This window comes from Zonotrichia albicollis, chromosome Z, assembly GCF_047830755.1.
Source record: "Zonotrichia albicollis isolate bZonAlb1 chromosome Z, bZonAlb1.hap1, whole genome shotgun sequence".
Taxonomy (NCBI): domain Eukaryota; kingdom Metazoa; phylum Chordata; class Aves; order Passeriformes; family Passerellidae; genus Zonotrichia; species Zonotrichia albicollis.
The window spans coordinates 28089508-28104659 of NC_133860.1; the positions used below are offsets into that span (position 1 = coordinate 28089508).

Genomic DNA, 15152 nt, shown 5'->3' on the forward strand with positions numbered 1-15152 from the left:
GTCTTCAGCTTTCTTTTCTTCTTATTTCTTCACTTTCTGTAGTTTTAACCTGAGATATGTTCTTTCCAATGAAAATGGTTTTTCTCTGATTTTTTTCAGAAACTTGAACCACTAGTTCCATGCTTAATGGAACTAGGAGGTCACTTTCCTCCTTTCATCTACTTGTGCCAAGTAACTTCCTGCCAGGATTCCTACAAGATCTAGCATTTAACCTCTGCAAGGCGTCCCATGAAGTTTTCCAACAATGCTATCAGGTTAAGCTCTGCTCTCCTTCAAACCACCAGCAGCTTTCAACATCATTTGATCTTCTTTATGTTTCATGGCTGCTTCTTCTCACTCAGCCAAAAAACACCATTATTAGAGCTTTTTCTCCATATCACTGCCTGTCAGTAATGCCACTGTGTCAGCACTCTTCCTTTTCCACAATGTGATCAATCAGTGAAATCTGTGCTATGAGAGGAGATCAGCTGTACCACAGAATCACAAGGTTGGAAGAGACCTTCAAGATCATAGAGTCCAACCTGTTCCTTAACACTTTAATTAAACCACGCCATCAAGTGCCACATCTAGTCTTTTTTTGAACACCTCCAGGGGTGGTGACTCCATCACCTCCCCAGGCAGACCATTCCAGTACTTTATCACTCCCTGCATGAAAAACTTTTTCCTAATATCTAACCTATATTTCTCTTGATACAGCTTGAGACTGTGACCTCTGGTTCTGTCAGTTGCTGCCTGGAGACAGAGACCAACCCCCACCTGACTACAACTACCCTTCAGGAAGTTGTGGAGAATGATAAGGGTGCCTCTAATTCTCCTTTTCTCCAGGCTAAACAAGCCCATCTCCCTCAGCTAATCCTCTTAGGGCTTGTGTTCCAAGCCCCTCACCAGCCTCTTCTGGATGCGCTCAAGTGTCTCAATGTCCTTTCTAAACTGAGGGCCCAGAACTGGACACAGAACTTAAGCTGTGGGCCTCACCAGTGCCGAGTTCAGTGGGAGAATGACCTCCCTGCTCCTGCTGGCCGCACTGTTCCTGATACAGACCGGGATGCCTTTGGCATTCTTGGCCCCCAGGGCACCTGCTGGCTCACGTCCAGCCAGCTGTCAACCAGCACCCCCAGGTCCCTTTCTGCCTGGGCACTGCCCAGACACACCCTCCCCAGCCTATAACACTGCAGGGGGTTATTGTGGCCAAAATACAGGACTTGGCACTTGGACTTATTAAACTTCACCTTGTTAGACTCAGCCCATCTATCCAAGTGTTCCAGGTCTCTCTGCAGAGCCATCCTACCTTCCAACAGATCATTCAATTCTTATTTATGCAACACTGACAGTGGAAGCGGTGCTTTGTTTAAAATAGACAAAATATCCTTATAAATTGACTTTTTTAAAATTATTTTTACAGTTCCTCAAAATCCTGTATCTTATACCTCTAATTTTGTTCTGAGGGTGGTTCTTGCTCTAAGCATATAAGGGCAAAGGGCAAAATCCACATGTGCGCAAGCACAGAAAGAGGAAAAATAATATAAGAAGACAAAGACTGTACTGCCAATTTGCATATGCTTCAAATACCCCTGTTTCTCTGCTACTCAGTTAAAAGAAAAAATATTTTTACCTCTAAAACTTCTCTCTCACATGTACTGTCCTTAAGGCTGTCACTCAGCAGAAGGAAACACATATGTCTCAAGAGTACTTTTGTGCTTTTCACAATATTATCAAGGGAAATATGTTGCACATTCTCCTGAATTTCCCAGATTTTCAACTGCAGTTTATTCTAGTTTCTTCAAAGTTCCCTATTTTTCCAGCTACAACATAATCACTTTCATAAATGAAGGGACACAGGGAAGAAAAACAAAAAAGGAGAAACTGTTGATTGATATAATAACAGGATTAAAGATGGATGGAAGAAGTGTGTGACTTGTGAGGGTACATACTGGTGTGTGTTTCTGTCCTTTAGAAATGTATAAAGATAGAAGAGACACCTGCAATTCCCCTGCCTTGCAATTTCTCTAGCAATGACAAAAGGAAAGAGCATTTCTTTATATGTAAATAAATTATGTTCTCCTAGCTAGTTGATCATGTCTGTTATCAGAGAAGCTAGTATGAGTTCAAAATCAAATGAAAAAGCTGACAATCTTTATTCTGCTACCCCAATCATCTCCAAAAATGTGTGTTTTTGAAAAAAATACACATTCTACCACAAAACCTCCATTTGCACATGCAAATATGCAGTAGAATATTTAATTGCCACAGAACCCACTTGATGTTTCTCTAACTCTATTTGACATTACAGTTGCTGCTGGAAAGTCATGTATTTAAAGTTTACCACAAACAAATATTTTTTTGCTAGTTTTTCTAGAAGAAAGTGATGAGAACTACTGAGAGAAACATCAATATATGCAGTAGCCAAGCAGTGCAGTCCAAGGTAGTATAATGGACGCTAATGTTGAAACTGTAAGCAAAAGAATACTTATGACAGACTCAGAGTGTTAACACTGATAAGACAGGGAATATGGGAAGAGCTGAGTCTCAATCAAGGCAGGCGTGTGCCCCCTGGAAAGAAGAAAACAAAGATATTGCTTCCATAAAGAAGGGTGCCAAAAGGTCTCTTTCTTTCTTTCCTGCAGAAAACTAGACAACTCTCATTATCATTCAGGCTTGTCAGGAAATGACTTTGCTGGTCAGGAGGATGTTTGCTGGTCTTTTCTTTTTTTCCCATAATAAGAGTAATTGTAAAATAAGAATAAAGTCTTCATTTTACAGGATGATGGTGTTTAAAGCAGTGCAACTCTGCAGTTCATAAATTCAAAACACTTTAAATTAACTTCTAAATATGAAATGAATATATTAAAATAGAAAAAGAGAGAAAAAAGATACCTGTATTTCCAGTAGATGAACAGAATTAAGAATAGTAATGAGATTTATTTCTGTAACATATATAAATAAGAAAATAGAAGGTGAATTTAAAAAAAAATCTGTGATTTTTTTGGAATCTGTGAAATCTGTCTGAAATACAGCCTCATCTTCAAAGGGTATTTTGTACATACAGTGTACTACACAATGCATTTACCTTGAAGATACTGTGTTCATTTTAGCCATTCTTGATTTAGTTTTCCACAGGACTCGCAGGAGCCAGTTCAATCCTGTGAGCAGGACTCAATCATCTGATCTGTATAATTGCCTAAACTGTGTGTATGAATGAGTCATCTACCTGTACATTTTCAGTGGGACTGAAGTTCAACAACCTTAACTTTCATACACCATGATAATGCAAAAAGATGTCAGTATATTTGTAAATCCATTAGATCCTATTTAGTTGTACTTTTTAGATCTCAGGAATTTGCCTAGGAAGTTATGCTAGCTGGGGAAGAATCACATCACCTATTCATGCTAGCCAATGAGCTGACCCTTGTGCTTCCCTTGTAAACTGGTTATATCTGTCATATAAATCAGGGATAGAGTCCAGGATCCCAACATTGCATATTGGGAAATCATTGCTTAGACTATAATCACATTCTAGGATGAAGAGAAAAGCTTTAAACAATATAGAGATGGAAGCTGTTTTCAAACTGCTTTAGGGAAAAAAATGAAACCGGCTCCTACTTTGGCTCCTGTGTTATAGAACAGCTATGTAGCAAGCCTCAGGCTTCTCTCCTGCTTCAGCTATTTGGCTGATGTTATTTGTAAACTTAGGCACAATCAGGAAGATGACTGCTGAGTCTTATTTTAGATGGACAGTTTTCATGTTCAACATGTTTTTAAATGAAAACAATTTTTAATCCGTCTTTTAAAAATAGTACTGCAGAGTATTGGCATCTGTTGTGTATAATGAGAATATATTTGTCAAGCATGCAAACTAACAAATGCTTCCAAATATTTGAATGTCCACAAATGACTACAAAAAATCCTAGACCTTTGCAGTTCTGTATTAGAGAATTTGGTAGCAGGGGGTTTGCATCACCATATTTTAATTGGGTTAAATAATTTCGACCAGTATGATGCTGTCAAATTTCCAGCAGTACAATATCTTATCAAAGCTTTTCAAGAGGAAAGAAAGTAGGTTATTTTGGTGCATCAAAAGAGGACTTGAAACTTTGAATTGCTTCACTCTCCTGTCTAAGAACGTGGAATAACCCGGTGCTGAACTTTGGGCTCTGGCCACCACTCTATAAAGCATCAGATAACAGCACACCAGCCACTCAACAGGCTGCTATATTTTAAACAGCCTCTGACTACAAGTTCATTTCCAGCTTTTCCCTCAATATTTGTGAGAGTTTTCTTGTGATATACAAAAAAAAATCTCAAACCCATAGCAAGGTGAGTATGACACCAATACCATGCTCTAGCAGTCACAGGAGTTTAAAAAATGCTTTTGAGATGTGACACATTTCAAAAAGTATAAAGTCAGGATAAGAAGCAGAAAGACTATGTGATCCTCTTTTTATTCTCCTTCACTCCCTCGCCTTCACATCTCTGCTTTTCTATTGTTAGACTTTTATGTCTGCAAAGACTCAAAGTAACAGGAACAAGAGAGGACAGTAGAAATATTTATGTCAGAGATGCAATATTTGGAGGAACTCAGTGCCTAATAAGAGCACCATTTTTTTGGTGAGCTTGTAGAGGTTGATAAATAACAAAGGCAATAGCACAACAGGGGCAATTTTTTACAAAGTCCATACACGAAGATATTCAACCAGCAGCAGAGAGGGAAAGCAACAACTGGCATAAGCCATCATGCTATGTCTTGATCTTTGCCAGAGACAGGTGGTCAAATTAACTCCCACACTCTTCTCTCTGTATGTTGTTTTGGAGCTGGACATACAACTATCTGGGCCTGGAATGCAGCTTTAATATGTAGTTCTGCAGATCTTTCCATCTTATTTTTGGAAATGTCTATTCCCATGCTGCTGGAGCTGCTCCGGCTTGCAGTAAGATGCTGAGATGTTAGGGATGGGTTGCTCTTCACCTCCTGTGGGAGGGTGCCTTCTAGCAGCTGGCCAAAGAGCAATGTGGATATCGTGCATTTTGCTCACTTTATCAGCCTCAAAGGAGTGCAGGGACTGCAGCTGCTGCGAGAGAGCTGTGTTGTGCTGGGAGACAAATGTGGTCTGGAGGGATAGGGTGAGTGGGAGCCCTAAGATTCCTCCTCCACACAACTCTATTTGTGTCCATCACTGTCCTGCTTTCCTGTGGGTCACAGTAACCTCCCACAGTATGCACACATCTGTGTATGTGGTGAGAAAACCCACCATCCTCAACTGACAGGTTGTGTGAGGCACATGTCTAACCTCTGCTTACCAGTTCTGTGTACATGGACTTTGCACTTCCACTCTGTTACTGTCAGGTTTTAAAGCTGAAATACCCACATTGGACAAAGACACTAGGGTGATGGGAGAAATGCAGGCATGTGTTTTCAATAACCCAGCCCAAAAAGTTGCTATAAATGCATGTGTCAAAGGCAAGGGGATTCACTTTCCTAGTGAACAGGGATCAACTCCTCTCCAAAGGCCATAAAAAGACTGGCTGTTCTGGACATACTGCCCAGGTCTGGTTTTGTGCAGGCATGAATGGTGTACTACTCAACAGGAATCACTGCCATTAACAAATCCTCATTTGTTAATCACAACAGATTTTTACTGACTTTAGTAAGGTTGTGTAACCCACCAAAATGAGAAAAAACCTGTAGAACTGTGTGCAGTGTCTCATACATGAGCAACACATGGTGCCTAAAGGATTTTATCAGACTGTTTTCCATCTTAATGTAGAACTGCTGGGGTGAAAAATCCTGGATATACTGCAGTGAATAGATATTTTAATACTTACAGTAGTGGGAATAGGCTTTGTTCAAAAATTGTTTAATAAACATCAATGAAAGGGTGAGCACAGAAAATATTACAGTTGAGGGGTCAGGAAAACAGTCTGCTTTCTCCATTTGGCCTCCCTAGATTTGTCCTCACTGGTGTTTGACAAAGAAATAAGCATAATAATGTAAGAGAATAGTATATTCAAACCCAAAAAGTTTAATTAATAGGTTTTAAGGGTCAGGTTTTGCATAAAAGCCTCAGCTGCCTAAGTACAATCTAGTAAAGCGGAATTTGGTTTTTTCTCAATGTTCCAACCAAATAAAACTTTTACTGAAATGTAGGTCCACTTATGGTTGTGCTAAAGCATTTAATTTTTTAATGTGAAAATTTGGTGCTTGAAACAGATTTGGCTAATATTTGTCTAAGTATTCAGAGACACATAGATGGATAAATTATATAGAAAATTATTTTTAGACAGACACAGAAATCCTTTTAAAGATGTCAAGAACTCATTACTGGCTTTCCATTTTCATAGATGAAGAAAGAGGCACAACAGTCGCATGTAGTTAAGATGGATAGTAAAATCACAAATATAATTTGAGTATGCTAGATAATAATGTCTTGATCACTTCCCAGACCACATAAAATATTAGCAGAAATAGCCACTATCTATTTTTATGTGTTATTGTAGTGACTGATTATCAGTTATTACACTTTATTTATTGTAAAAAAATACTATTACCTAATATTTCTCTTAGAACAGAAATAGATTCTGGTTTCAGAAACATGGCATCTGTTCAGGCCTTATGGGATTGACATTTAAAAAGTCTATCAATCATTTTTGGTACTTGTGAAGGGATGACCTCAATGCCTCAGTTAAGATATCGGTTGGGTGAGCCCATGAAAGTAAACACGATTACCCTTGGTCAACACAAATATCAGGATCAGATTCTTGGAGGAAGACATTACTTGGTAGCTGGGTTACACATGGAGGACATCACATTGAGTGCTTGATTGAGACAGCTAGACTCCACCCAGGTCCTCTCAAAGACATACAGCTGGGTTAGTGTTGTGTTTTGCCACAAGTGGTTAGTCACACTAGTGAATGAACTTCCATAACAAACTGGATCCTTTGTATAAGTGTGTGAAATTCTTTCTATAGGCATACCAACTGTCAAGTCATGTGCACATCAGGAAGTAATTTTTTTCTGAGATTTCCAAACGACTATCAGTTTTTTCTGAGATTTCCAGACTATTTGGAAGGCAGGAATGTTCAAATATGGAAACCAAAACTCAACGGCAGTCAAAACCATTAACTGTTTAGACAAAATGAAATCTCATTCACTTTGTGACACTATTATCTCATTAGTACTAGTTCCACAAAGTAAAATATGCACATGGGGGAAAAAAAAGTTAGAATCTAACAGTATCTACAGATTAGGTAGTATCTAAATATTTTGTGTGAATTCCTATGGACAAATTAAATGCTCATAGTAAGAAATGCAATGTATTCATTTGGCTCCAGTTGCGACTTGTCACAAGGAAAGAGGGGAAAATTATTCTCTGCTCTCTCCTCTTCCACCTCTCTCAAAGAGCCACCACATACATCTCCACTGAAAACAAAACCTCCTTTGGTCCCATTGAATTTGGTGCTTGTGCTCCTTGAAGCAGAGAAAATACTTAGCAAAAAAGACAAGATCTTCAAACTTAATGTACTTTAACATAGACCTCGGGGTGTAAAATGTTAATTTATGGCTAATTCCACTAGGCATTTCCCAATACCATGGCACTGTTCCAGGGGCCAAGACTGGCATCACTTTATTGGGAATGTCCACAGAAGACATCTACAAAGATTAATTCTCAAGATGGCTGGAGCCTGCTGGAGATAGGACACTTGTTTCATATTGTTTCTGGTTAAGCACAGAGATGATAGCTTTCCCTCACTGCTGACAGCAACCAGAATGAGGACTGTAGAAAAGCAGCCAGGGACACATAGTCTGCTAACGTTTTTAGGGCCAGTTGAGATGGATATGATACAAGAGTGGTAGGGCAAGAGCTCTTCAGTGGATAGAATCTTGTACTATTCAGTCTCATGGAATATATATAAAAAAAGATAGACCCATTTCTGTTGTTTCAGCTTTAATAACCTTTTTTTGCTTTAGGTTGAATTCTGTTTTTTTTTAAACTGGGAAAATCTGAAGTGACTGCATCAAACTAAAATAAAGAACAGACATGTAAAATGCAGGTGACTTTAGAAGCAGGCCCAGTCTGTTAAGAAGCACCAAGACTATAAAGAGTAGCTCAAGAAATTAAAGCAAAGTAGCAATCACTGCTCATGACCAGTTCACGAGGAAATAAACCAAGTATTTCACAATGTTTTGCACAATGGAGGTGTTAAAATACAGCTTTCAGAGAAAGAGTTTTAAAAATCCTTTTAAAATGCTTACAAAGTCAATGCTTCTAAAACTGTCTCCTTCACCCTGCCCTAAAGCTTTTGGTAGATTCTACTCACAGATGGAACGCTGCTCTACCTTCTACTCCAGCAGCTAATTTGGGAGTGTTACCTTATAACAACTACAAGGTGACCAAGTTGATTTGCAGGTCTTTGTGTTGCCATTTATGCTACAGTAATACTTGGGAAACCTTTGCCATCCAAATAAAGCATATGTTCTCCAAAGTAATTCTTTTTTAAGATGAATACCAGGATCACAAATACATATTATCAGCTGTCTGGCAAAGAATTATTGCTTGATTTACTTGAGAGAGGTGTGCTTGTTTGTCTTCTGGGACTAAGTACCTGGAAGACATTAAAGCCAGTGCTTTACAGAGGATATGTGAAACAGTGGAAAAGCTAGGTCAAATAACAGGTCAAATGTTACGTCAGATTACTGTGTTGCTTAAAATGAGTTAACAGGTCATGCTTTGCACCAAAGACTCAGCCTAAATGAATTATTTAGCCACCTATGTGGCTTTTATCAGAAAGCAGTTCAGATAAAAGTAATCCTTATTTGTTCTGCTACTGAACAGTAGCAGTGTTGGGGAAGTATCATTTTGGAGGCTCCACAGCAGAACAGGAATTTTACCTGTAGCTGTTGGTGCTGTACAAAGAAGTTCAAGAATATAGTGCATCCAGGGCCACCCTAAAAAGATAGAAAAGCACTAGATTACATTAGCAATTGAAAATATTATTTGTTGAAAGATATAAGAGAACTAAGGGTAGGTACCATGTTTGATTGTCTCCTACTTCTTCTAATAGAACCCTAATATATAAATGAGCTTTATAAACAGGAGACTTAAGTGCAATTTCCATAATTAAAATGAAAAGGAAGTAATTTCTTGAGATTATAAAGAATATACTATAGAATTTATATAGCAACAGATCTTTGGACATAAGAGGGAAGGGGAGACAGGATTAGCCAAGAAAATATTTTGATTAATGAAACAATAACTGGGAAAATGAATTTTCTTCCCCTCCTACTCTCCATATTGAGTTTACAGCCTATGTAATTTTTCCATGCATTTCCTTTCTTCCTAATACCGTTGTTACCTTACTCAGTTTAGAGATGAGGTGAAGAGCTAAAAAGCTTGGGACACTGAAATATCTCACATCCAACCTTTTAAATATCAGTTAAATATTATTTTTATATGTAATGTATATTTAAATCAAATTTAATGAATAATCTTTAAAAATGTGTAGAACTTTCTGTGTAGTGTTGTACATGCAAAAATTAAAGCCAGACTACGCTGAGAGTAGTTAAACCATCACTTAATTTTTTAAATATTCTTTCTTCTTGACTGTTAACGAATGGATCAGTGTATAAATAACTCTTTTCCTCAGTGGTTATCTAGAGGAGCTCACAATGCCCCAAAGATTGCTATTCCTACAACTTAATCAATCCTGCTTTACGACGAAGCTTAGTGAACAAACAAATCCCAAGGAATATTACTAGGAAGCACATTTTACACTCATTTACTGTGGTAAAATGATGGCAAAATGAAACAAAAATTCTACAGAATTAGAATAGTCATACTTTAAACTTAATTTCTATGACTCTGAATAAAATTTTCTGGTGTGAAAGGCATTGTAGAAACACATTCTTAGCAACCCAGTAATAAAATAGTTGTGATATTATAATTTTACAGGGTCTAATCTCCTAATCATTCATGGTTTAACAATACCTGTACAATACCTAGATTTGTCTTAATACTTTGTCTGCCAGTGTATAAGCACTGAAGTCCTTGAACTTAAACTAATCAAGAAGGTAGAGTAAGTATAGGATGTAAATAATTTATAATAAATATCACAGCTTTTTCAATGGTGCTACTTTTAGTTGCATTTCTTGAAGGTAGGTGAGGAACAGCTTTTTGATTGACTCCTGTAGAGCCCCAGAGTAACAACCTGCATCCTCCCTAAAACCTCTGACACTGTAGGTCAGAAAGAAAACAAGTTTGGTCAGAATATCATAGTTATTCATGCACAGAAATTAGATTACTTGAAAGCCACTCACCACTCTTTGGGTAGATGTGCAAGGGGAACAAACACTGTAAAAGTCATCCAAATAATCCCAGAAGAGGACAAGACTGGCATGTGTTCTGGGGGAGAAACCTCAGTCACTCTGCTGGGTGATCCAGACCTTTTTTGCTGTTTCTCCCAGGACCACTGAGTCACCTTCCAATGGCCAGTGAAACTGCTCCCCCATAACACAAGGAGCACATTTTCCCTCCTACCACAAATTTACTATAATTTGACAGTTCAGCAACCCTCATGAGAGGTATGGGTTGGAAACCTTGGAAGCCAAGAAATTAATTGAATTAAGGTCTCCCATATGTTCAGTGAGAGCTTGAATCACACAGAGCTACTATGTGATGGAGAACCTGCCACCTTCTCTGTTATTTGTATTTCACAAGAAATTAGCCACTCTTCTTTTCTGGCTTTTTACTTGTTTTTTGTTGTTGCCAGGTTGTTTTAGTTTTTTTTTGTTTTTTTGTTTGTTTGTTTTATTTTTTTTAAGAAATGACATCATTATATCTCTTCTGGAAAAGTTTTTGAATGGTAACAAAAGGAACAATTAACAGTTAGCTCTGATAAAGGCTTCTAAATCCCAAGATAGAATGCTTTGAAGATATCCCTATGTTCTTTCCCTTCTTGCCTACCCTTAATTGCTCCTCTCACTTTTCAGCCTTTTCTACCTGTCTGATGTACCAAACAAGGAGCTACCACCTTACTCAGAGCGGAGGATTCTGATGCAGGTGCTTAAGAATTAGGCAAAAGAATTAAACCAAAGGGGCTGTTTACCTCTGCAGGGTATACAGCTTCCTTGGATAGTGATTATGATTCCCTAGAAGCACTGGCGGGACAAAGCATGTTCGTTCATCCTATACCATACATACACATTTTTGACATTGATAGCTGAGCTGAGAGTGCCTGAGAAACTTCAAACTATGCAACATGGGTACATTCAAGAGGTTTTACTTGTCTAGACTGTTTATAAATAACCACAGCTAAACAAGTATTCAAATTTTTTAGTATTTTTAATGGTTCTAATTGTTATTGCCTTCACTGAAGAATACTGAAATATTTTTTAATTTCTTAGCTTACTATGGGTTTGAAAGGAAGACTTTATTTTCCAGGTTGTAGTGTTGGGAAAATTTTCATGGCTGACCTAGAACAAAAAAGTTGCATCTGCAATGAAAGGAACTGCACACTTGAACCAAAAAAGTCCCAGCACTTTTTTCTGAATGTGTGGTATTACATGTCTGTTATACATTTCCAAATGAAAGCTTAACCCACTTAGAAACAGAGGAAGATCAATCAGACACTTCATCAGATTTGAGAAAGACTTATCAGACTCTAAGTCTTAAGTCCTCTTTTCTGTCTAAATGCACTCTTAAAGGAATTAATACATTTAGAGAAAATCTTCCAAGTTATCTGAACCTGGGCATGATTTTTCAGTATGTATTTTGAAGAGAGATGATGACTTAACTTGAAATTTTAATACTAATGTCTTTGGAACAGCTATCTTGGTTCTCCATGTAGGGCCCAACACTCCTTCCTGTCACAAGGACTATAAGCATTTCAAGAAAATTTACTTAGAATATCTTCAGTAAACTTTAAGGAAATTTTGAGGCCAGCCTGGTCTTAGGAAAAAAACCATTACACTGGCAATTAGTAGGCCTGAATTCTTCACCCTTTCTACAAAAAGCCTTTCTACAAATCTGCTGGGCTGTTTGGACAACTTATGTATCACTTTCTTCACTTACCCTTTGCAAGTTTTTTTGCTTTTCAGTTAATCTATCCTATATTCTATGAATCCTAAAAAAATGGGTTTATTTTTTTACTTGACCTGCCATGTGGTGCTTTTGTAGAATTAATATTAATAACTGCTGATAATGGTTAATTTGGCTTTTGAACAATAGTGTATTTTCAATAAATCTGCTAATGCGAGTTTACACATTTTCCAATCTCTATATGCTTGGGAACAGGAGAGACAGATTTTTCCAGCCTTAACAGTATTTTGTGTGAAAAGATCTATGCCCATGTGTCTCAGTTTAGAGACAAATTTAGGAGAAAATGCTTTGGAATGAGTGTTTCCTCTCAGAAAAAGGGCTTCAGAATCCTTTATCTGCCAATGAGAACAATTACTACCACAAAGTAAAAGTGAAATAATTTTTTTTTATTGACAAACAAATTGCTTGCACGGCATGGGGAAAAAATTAATAAACACTAAATATTGAACTTTCAGAACCTTACCCCACACACCCCCCACAGCAGAACACAAAGTCCCCGAAATGGCAGGGGGAGAAATAAATGGGCTGTATTCATGGCAAAGGGGGGACAAAATGGCAGCTGGCTTTTGTCTCAGGAAAGGGAAAAAAAAGGGATCACACAGCAGCTTGGGCAAAACAGATGGGAACCTGTTGAACTCTGGCATTGGTCTCCTCCTCACAGCAGTGGAAGCAGATGGATTTTTGTGTCCTTTCTCTTGCTGCTTCAGCTTTTCTCAAGATCTCAGGCTGGTCAGAGTGTCTCCCAGGACTCCTGCAGGTCTCAGTGATTGTCTGATCTCAGACCAAAACCAAGCCAGACCGTTGAAGGTAAAAAACCACAGAAGGTGCCAAAAGACAGCTGCTGTAACCTCTCCCTGTAGAAGAGGCCAGGGAAATGGAAAAAAAAGAGAAACTTCTTGCTTAAGATAACAAAAACCCAAGCTAGGTAAGCAACAAAGTAATGACCAGTCTGCACTGCACCCAGCATGTTCAGAGTAAGTTGTCGCAGAATGAGGCCTTTGTTGGGGATGAGCCATTTGTCGGGTGCAGGGAAAACTCGGGGCTCAATATGAGTCAAGAGCAAGTTCTGTTTATTGAAGAGAGCATCAGACACTTATACAGCAAGTAATAAGCTTATGAATATTCTGTAAGCCAAGCGATCTATTGGTTAAACTATATCATCAACTCTTCCTCATTCTTTTGGGCCTACATTCTCTATTTCCCACGTCTCTCTGTCCACTTGTTATCATACCCAGCTAGGCCCAAGGACACGCTATCTTGCAGGTGCAGGACTTGGAATTAGCCACGGCCTTGTACTTTTCCAGTCTCTAGTCAGCTAAATTCCCAACAGTAAGTGTATGAACAAAGCCCACGCAGGAGCTCCCTGGGCTCCTGCCCCTTCACTGGACCCACCTTCAAATTACAGCAACGATTTCTGGGCATAGAGCATATGATTAGAAAATAGAGTATCATCATAAAATCACCCCAAGACACCATGCTTGAAAATCTGGCATTGAGAGCTCATCTCATCTTCCTAAATATTTTATTTGTTTATATCTGATGGGTTTTTGGCGCCTCATAAGATCTTGATTATTAATCTGAAAATGTAGCATATCTCTGAGGATTTTGTGGGAGTTGTATCAGTTCTGTCCAATATTTCTGTTTTCGGGCTGTTCTTTAAAAATAAATTTTAAATCAAGACTGATGGATAAAAACCACCGGACTACTAATTTTCTAAGTACATTTGCATCTTTATTATTTACCCAAAAGGTAGATTGACATCAAAATTGTAAGGAGTAGATGTCTAAGTTTCAAAACATTTTACTGGATTAGAAGTAAGAAATATTTAACTCATTATGAAATATGATTTATAAATTGGGTAATATTTCTTTCATTAATAACACTTACTAAAAGCTTTGAAGATGAACTTATTCAAGGGAGAATTTATGACATGACAAACCAGAATGAAATACCAGATGAATCTCGAAAGCATACGATACAGCAAAAGTATAAAACACAAGATTTTCATAAATAGGAAGAGATCTCTTTTGCAATACAGCACTATTTCTTTTATCCACCAGATAAACTAAAAGCACTTCAGAGTATTTTTCTGGGTAAATTTTTTTCTGGTTATTTGTTCCTCTACAGTCCAGGAAATGTTAATCGCAGCAGCTGTAGATAAACAACAGGTAAGGATACCAGATACCTTTGTAATAAATTTGGTAGTATTTTGAAATCAGTAATCCTAGCCTTAAGTATATGCAAAAACATGGAACAGAGACAAGAAAACAGCACTTAAAATATTTTGCTATTGACGTAATAGATTTCGAACTTCTGTGCATACTTCTTAAACATGGAGGCATGAACACAAGATGTTTTCCCCTTTGTGGTTTGCTTCACTCTACAGCAAGATATATCCTGAAAGAGAAAACTTTCAGGAAAGGAAAACTTTCAAATAGGAAGGAAAAGGAAGGAAATTTGAAAGCCACCACTATAAAATCCTAAAATTACAGTAATTGAATACTGTGATATGGTTTCATGTTAATTGTGATGAAAATGAGTAAAGAAGCTCCAAGTCTTCACAAAAAAGTTCTCAAGTTACAGCCAGAACCAGTTTTTGGATGGCAACTATATTTTGTAATCACCTTAGGCTGTGAGATATGGATTTAAAAAAAGTTAAGCACAACATTTGACTATTTTTCTTTGCACAGCTGACACAGTGTGCAAAGAAAAGCTGGAACACCTTGCTTCAGCAACAGGTGCACACTGTACCCCATTTGATACTGTTCTGCTCCCATCCTTTTGAAAATTACCAGTAGTCCACAGGGCAAATATAATCTCCTTTTCACGTCATCTTTTTCCTGTTTTCTCCTTGCCTCAACAATTATTGTAGATTCTGTTATACTACAAAGTTATGACTTTAATGCAATCTTTAATGGCAGCCCTTTAGAGTTGCAGAGCTTAGCAAAGGCATGGGAAATTACACTCTCAGCAGCTTTCTGCATTTCCTTTTACACAAAATAAATGTAAAACAATGTGATCCAATAACAAGTAAAGAACTGATCTCAGTGGCTGCAGTACAGT

General features: G+C 37.8%; 1 pseudogene; it reads right to left on the reverse strand.

Moving 5' to 3' along the window:
- Nucleotides 1-540: 540 nt before the first annotated feature.
- On the reverse strand, nt 541-1283 carry LOC141727248 (uncharacterized; annotated as a pseudogene).
- Nucleotides 1284-15152: the final 13869 nt, after the last annotated feature.